The 6021-nt window shown below is 38.4% G+C and overlaps 1 protein-coding gene across 5 annotated transcripts in view; it reads right to left on the reverse strand.

The window, feature by feature from the left end:
• HECW2 (HECT, C2 and WW domain containing E3 ubiquitin protein ligase 2) overlaps window positions 1–6021 on the reverse strand; it is a 392473-nt gene that overhangs the window by 190500 nt on the left and 195952 nt on the right. The window lies entirely within an intron of this gene.

The following is a 6021-nucleotide window of genomic DNA, read 5'->3' on the forward strand; positions in this document are numbered from 1 at the left end:
AAAGGTTTTAAATCAGGGTAGCTGAGATGATCACACTGTACTATAAAAGTGTAACTGGCTTCAATGTTAGTAAGAATTATATTGGAGGCGGTAGCAGGACTACGAGCAGTTTTTTATTTTATTCTTTCTATTTCCTGTCTTTTCCATGTTTTTCACTGAGCTTAACTTTCATAATCAGGGATAAAACCGTATTTTATAAGACAAATGATTCTAGTGAAAACACAGAGGATGAATTACAGCAGGAAGAGATTGTAGCAAAACATCAGTCAGAAGTGTGCTGCAAAGTTAGGGGACAGATGACAAGTATAAGAGCAGAGGCAGTGGGGGTAGAAGTAGATGTTGAAGAGGTGAACTGACCAGACCAGCTCGGGGGGAGGTGATGGAGAAAAATTTAAGAATAAGTCACAAATCTCTATGTGAGTAACCGCCACCAGCAACATTAGAGAAAAGAAGAGGTGAACTGGTTACAGGATGGGGGTGTGGTCAAATTTGGTTTGGGTTGTAATGAGTTTGAAGAGTGTGGGGCCCATCCAGATAGAGATGTCAGGTCAACACTGAAAATACAACGATGGCACTCAGAAACAATTAAAATTGAAGATTTGAAGGCTATGGGTGTTAGCTGAAGCCATGGAGACGGATGTATTTCTCAGAGAGTGCCAAGCACAAAATTAGAAGAAAATGGCCTAGGATAAAAACCTGGAGAACACCAGTATTTAAAGAGGAAGAAGAGACAATAGAGGACAAAGTGGAAACAAATGTAGGCAGGTAACTAGGAGAGAATGGTCTCATGTAAGGCCAAAAATATATACATTTTCAAGAAGGAATCTGAGATCAACAGCAACAAATTCTCAAAGATTAGAGGCTAAAGCCTGAAAAAAAAAAAAAAGTCCATTTAGCAATGATGAAGTCCCTAATGACCTTAGCGGGGGCAGTGACTGTCAAAAGCCAAAAACTAGACCGAGGTGGGTTGAGGTATAAAATGGAAGGTGAACATTTCAACCAAAAACCTAAAGCATTTAGTGAACTTTCACGCTATATGTATACCATTCATTCCAAATCTTTTTTTTTTAAGTTTTTATTTATTTTTTTAGTAACTCCTACATCCAATGTGGGGCTCAAACTTACAACCCTGAGGTCCAGGGTCCCATGTTCTTCCAACTGGGCCAGCCAGTTGCCTCTCTTTGCAAATCTTTGATAAGTGAACATGGAAACTATATTCTCTTCTGCTCTGTGGCAAAAAAGTAAAACATGTTAGTACAGTGGTTAAATATATCCCCTGTGTTCAAATCCTGTTCTATCACTTGTTACTGTGTGACTTTGGAAAAGTAATTTAATGTCTCTGTGTTCCACATTCCTCATCTATAAGATGGGGATAAAAATCATACAACATTAACAAGTTGTTTAGGATTAGATGGAGCAATGGTTTTACAGCAACTGGCTTAGTGTCTGCTCCACTCTAGAGTTAGATGGTCTGTCTCCTAATTCTCCTATCTGTGCAAATCCAAAAACAAATGAAATCTAGATCTCCCAAACTGAAAGTCTGATTAAAAGAAAAATCCAACCCAGGACTGCTCATTACACTTCCTCATTCACTTGAGGGTGAACAGGCACTGAGCCCCTTCCATGGGTCAAATAGATGCTGGATCCTGGGGACACAAAAACGATTAAAGTTTGGTCCCAACTCTCACAGGCCAGAAGAATGGCCGCATTAAGAAAAAATAAAAAATCACAAGGTGGTAAGAAAAATAACAATGTGAAATTACTTATAAGGGCTCTGGGAAAGCAAACAAGAGGACACAAATTTATGAGTATTTACACAATGAAATGATGAAAACACCACTTGTAATTCCCTTGCCTACTACTTTTTACAGTCCTCCATTACAATGTCCCGAGTTAAGGATAATAACAACAACAATCTAAACTAAACTGCCAGTTGATTAATTTCTTTTGTATGCTTTATAAAATACTAATCACTTATTCTAAATACCTAGGTTTAATCTATTTTATTCTTCTCTGAATTTCTCAATAACTTCATGACATTAACATAAATCTCCTGAGTCACTTTCTGATGGTTTCTTTTCTGTATCCCATATGCAATAAATCACAGTGTAATCTCATTAAGATGTAAAAGCCTTCGCTGCCTTACAAACAACAGCTCATTTACTTAATCAGAATATAAAAGCTATAGTTACTTAATAGGAAGTGTTCACTAGACCACTGAAAATGGGAATATAAAAGAAAACCTTTTAATATGATCTCAGTAGAGAGAAATTAATGTTTCATCCTATAAGATGCCTTCCTGAGGTTCTGTATTCTTTGTCCTCCCTCTCCATTAGTTGCCCCATAATCTGATACCATAACTGGCTATAAAAAGTCCTACATAGGACTTTAAAGACCTAGGTTTCAGGTCTTAGAAAATCATTTTCATTATCTTAAACTAGTTCTTTAACTTCTCTGCAACCTCAGTGAAGGGACTAAAAATACCTGTCACCCCAGTCATGGTTGATGAAAAGAACATACAAGGGAATTTTTATCAAAGTGTTCTTCAAATGGTCAAGTGCAATACTAATACAAAGCATTTTATTGGATTCTAATTTATCTGAATTAAAACAATTGCTATAGTAGATGAGTTGGTTTTCTTAATTACTTATTCCAAAATAGTCCACAGGAAACTAACCAGACAGGAAGACTATCTGTAAATATATACTAAATAGGTTTCATTTAATGTGAAATGCCTCATTTAAAGTGAAAAACTGTCAGGACAGTACAGAGCTATGTATCCTAAACTTCCACCTACTACTATATACAATTGTGCCCTCACCACCCCTATCCTTCAAACTGTTTGGAAACAAGAAACATAGGCTATAAATTTATGAAGAACTGTACTAAGAAAAAAGTAAAATGACAAGTTCATTCAAGATTTTTTATTGTCTATTTTAAGCCTTCAGGATATATTAGTGAACTAAACAAAATAAAAAACTCCTGTCCTTATGGAGCTGACATTCTAACAGAAAATGAAACAGGGAGAGACACAATAAATAATAAACATAATAGGTAAATTACAGTGTGCAATGGAAAATGATACATGTTTGGGGGAAAATACTGGAGTGGGTAAAGGACTCAAGAATAGGACTGTAAAACAAGCCTCATTCAGAAGGTGATACAGGAGCAAAGAAGTGAGTAATTCTGGAGAGTTAGCCTTGTGTTCCAGGCACAGAGAACCAATGTGCAAAGACCCTAACACAGAAGCTTGCTAGAAAATGCGTGAGGAGCAGCAAGAAGACAGAAGAGAACATTTAAAGATGTAAAGGGAACAGAGAGATGAGGGTGATATAAAGAAACAGACCACCTGTCTGCATCAGCTTTCCACTGCAGCCACCGTGTACAGCACTGATTTGTGTCGGCTGATAAGCTGGACACCCGGCACGGCCAAGTCAGGAAAGGGGAAAAATCTCCTTGACCTTCTGTGCTCTGAGTCTCTTTTCTAGCAGGGCCAAGACCATCTCCTCCCTAGGCAGTGTTTTTTGAATTTCACGAATGCATGGATCCCTTATAGAAAGGAGGGGGAAATTCTGGCATAGTCTCTAATGCAGATAAGTCATTTTTAACATAATACATACACACAAATACATAATTAAATGTCAATAGTACTAGACAAATACATAAAACCATAAAACGTGTGAATGATAAGCAAAACTAAAAAGACAAATAAAATTCTAATTAACAACGCTCATTTACTGTAATTGATAACTGGTGCTTCGCCAGGACGATAATGAGGTTGCAACATGGACTATTAACAGCAAAGGCTATTTTGAGTTCATCATGAAAATAATGCATGATGCTAGATGACAACTCAGTTCTGTTCATTTTTCTCTATGAAAACTACCATGAAATCCTCATTTTTGGCCCTTCCTTGGCTCAAGCACATCACTTACATACTAAATCTACCTTTTGTCTTTTCTCATAAGCTCAGACAATGAAAGCAGTATTACTCAGCGACAGCAACATTATAAGCACAAATGCTATAAACTGATGATCCTAATGAGTCAGAAAAGATTTAAATTCTTTGCGGGGGATCATCCCTGGAACAAAAACACAAAACTTAACACTTCTTATAAAAAGTACACCCCTGAGAATATGCTTACATGTTCCCGGGGATCAGGATCTTTGGCCACATCCCAGCATACAGTTAATAAGCAGAGAAGAGACCACTGAGGTGTGTGTAGAGTGTGATGTATGTAAGAGAAAAATACGCCAAGTTAGGGCATTTGTTTTCCTTGCTGTTACTTTGGGAATATCACTTGGCAACTTCCAGTTTCACCAAAAAGTAGCAGTAGATAATTTTTTTATCAAATTCAAAGTCCTCATTTGCCTCAATTAAATTAAATCAAGCTTATGAGCACTGAGTTATTAAAAAACATTCTTTAAAATGTTATTTTAGGGTGCCTGGGTGGCTCAGTCTGTTAAGTGTCCAACTTTGGCTCAGGTCATGATCTCGCGGTTCCTGAGTTCCAGCCCCATGTCGGGCTCTGTGCTGATAGCTCAGAACCTGGAGCCTGCTTTGGATTCTGTGTCTCCCTCTCTCTCTCTCTCTGTTCCTCCCCTGCTCACACTCTGTCTGTCTGTCTGTCTCTCTCTCAAAAATAAATAAAACATTAAAAAAAATTTAATGCTATTTTATTTTTCTAATCGTACGGAAAGGTCACTTCCTAAAGACCGACTTTTTGCTTTTTCATGACCTTCTTTAACACCTTATATGTAGTATCTGTCATGCATTGTTTATAATGTGTTATGAATATTAATTCATTTAATCCTAACATCAACTCTGTGACTTAGATGCTATTATTATTCCCATATTATAGATGGTGAAACTGAGTAAGCCACCCAGAGATTACATAATACACCCACAGCTACATGGTTGATTAGTAGCAGAGCCAGGATTCAATCCAAACATCTGGCTTCAGACTACATGAGTTTAACTCCCATGCTACGCTACCTCACATTTACTCATGTGCCTTCAACATGTACTTATTTTCATTTTCCTTAATGTATTATAGCAATTAATCATATGTATGACTTTCAATATATAAGCCTGGAAATCTAGAAAGGTGAAATAAGAGGTAAATTTTGCTGGGTACCAAAAGCAAACTATCGTGGCAGTTTTGCAGAAGTAAAACTGTTAGGGTTACTGGATGTGTTTACCTGTCACATAGAAGAATCACTGTCTACAGAGTGCTTTCTGATTATTACCTATGTTAACTTCTGTTGGCGGGAAGACTAGCACTGGGGAGATGGCTACTGCCACAGTGAGAAACATCCCCATGAAAAACTGAACAGAAGTATAAACCTCTCTAGGGGATAATCTTTACAGGTAACAGGAAAGCAAAAGTTCCTAGATTCTGAAGCATAGATCGGCCCACATAAATTGTGATTGAAATGCAATCTGTTAGGAATTAGTCACTGTATGGATCATTCAGGACACACTTTTCACCATGTCCGGTTTCTGTCTCCAGACACGAGGTGACACACAGACCTCACACCACTCATTGAAGAATAGTCCATGCCTGCAAGTAACTCTCATATCGCATGATTGTCTGTTGCAAGCAAATGGATGTGCTATCGAGAAGCCTTACAGAGAGAGATTTCCTGAGAAGCACAGTGTGTTCCAAAGTGCAATTTGAGAAACTTGGGTGCTTTGAGAAATTGTTAGGAAAGGAGGCTCTTGGTCAAATAAGGAGAGAATGTGGTGGACACTACACACCCTTTCTTAGAGGTTCACAGTATGCATTATTAGCAAATATAAAAGCTCCCAGACCGGGGCGCCTGGGTGGCTCAGTCGGTCGGGCGGCCGACTTCGGCTCAGGTCATGATCTCGCGGTCCGTGAGTTCGAGCCCCGCGTCGGGCTCTGTGCTGACAGCTCGGAGCCTGGAGCCTGTTTCAGGTTCTGTGTCTCCCTCTCTCTGACCCTCCCCCGTTCATGCTCTGTCTCTCTCTGTCTCAAAAATAAATAAACGTTAAAA

The sequence above is a fragment of the Herpailurus yagouaroundi genome, unplaced genomic scaffold (genome assembly GCF_014898765.1).
Source record: "Herpailurus yagouaroundi ecotype Mexico unplaced genomic scaffold, PumYag 140, whole genome shotgun sequence".
NCBI lineage: Eukaryota > Metazoa > Chordata > Mammalia > Carnivora > Felidae > Herpailurus > Herpailurus yagouaroundi.